This window comes from Otolemur garnettii, unplaced genomic scaffold (genome assembly GCF_000181295.1).
Source record: "Otolemur garnettii isolate 467f Iridium unplaced genomic scaffold, OtoGar3 scaffold00281, whole genome shotgun sequence".
In the NCBI taxonomy this organism is placed as follows: Eukaryota; Metazoa; Chordata; class Mammalia; order Primates; family Galagidae; genus Otolemur; species Otolemur garnettii.
In genome coordinates, this window is record NW_003852676.1 from 319265 (window position 1) to 320344 (window position 1080).

A 1080-nucleotide genomic window follows, 5' to 3' on the forward strand; every position below is an offset into this window, starting at 1 on the left:
AAAGAAAGAAAGAAAGAAAGAAAAGGGCTCTGGAATGGCAGTTTCAGCTCATCACAGGACTTCCCACTGATTTAAAGACCCAGTTCTGATGCACAGAGAACTGCGGTAAAGTCACTTCATGCTCAAGGTAACGTCAACCACACTGAGGCAGGGTTCAAGGGATTGCATGGCGCAATTCTCCGTTGAGATAAGGTTATAACGAAAAAAATAATGCAAACGATTGCTAAACAGAAGTGTTAGCTCCAGAAGACAAAGTAAGCCCATCTAATTCATCACTGTAGGATGGCTTTATCATACTATAAAAGGTCCAGAAAATTTTTGGTATGTTTTGAAATAACTCTTCAAAATCAATCATGATATACTTTAAAATAAATATCCCAATCTTTCACAATTGTATCAACTTTATAGGAAGCTTTATTTTCAGTATATCATCTGGCACAATGTAGACCTTTAACAAATACTTGTTAAGTGAACAAATTATCTAGATTTGTTGTTTTTAAGTGCCTTTTTTTTTTTTTTGAGACAAAGTCTATGTCGCCCTGGGTAGAGTGCTGTGGCATCACAGCTCACAGCAGCCTCAGACTCTTGGGCTCAAGTGGTACTCTTGCCTCATCCTCCCAAGTAGCTGGGACTACAGGCACCCCCCACAATGCCCAGCTATTTTTTGTTGTTGTGTTGTTGCAGTTGTCATTGTTGTTTTTTGGCTGGCCCAGACTGGGTTCAAACCCACCAGCCTTGGTGTATGTGGCCGGTGCCGTAACCACTGTGCTACAGGTACCAAGCTCAAGTCCCATTTTTAAAATGTGATCTCTGTAGAAGTTGGAAGGTACAAGGCAAATTCAGAATATAAATAACCAACTCAAGAGCTGAAGAAGCAAGTAGAGTCAAATAAGTCTACAGAGAAAGTATTCAGTTCCATTATTAAGAAAAGGTCTTTAAAATTTTTTTCAGATAGGCTCGGCGCCTGTGGCTCAAGCGGCTAAGGCGCCAGCCACATACACCTAAGGTGGCAGGTTCGAATCCCCAGCCCTGGCCCATCAAACAACAATGATGGCTGCAACCAAAAAATAGCCGGGTGTT

At 41.4% G+C, this 1080-nt stretch overlaps 1 protein-coding gene across 1 annotated transcript in view; it reads right to left on the bottom strand.

Moving 5' to 3' along the window:
• SPECC1L (sperm antigen with calponin homology and coiled-coil domains 1 like) overlaps positions 1 to 1080 on the bottom strand; it is a 179185-nt gene that overhangs the window by 54521 nt on the left and 123584 nt on the right. The window lies entirely within an intron of this gene.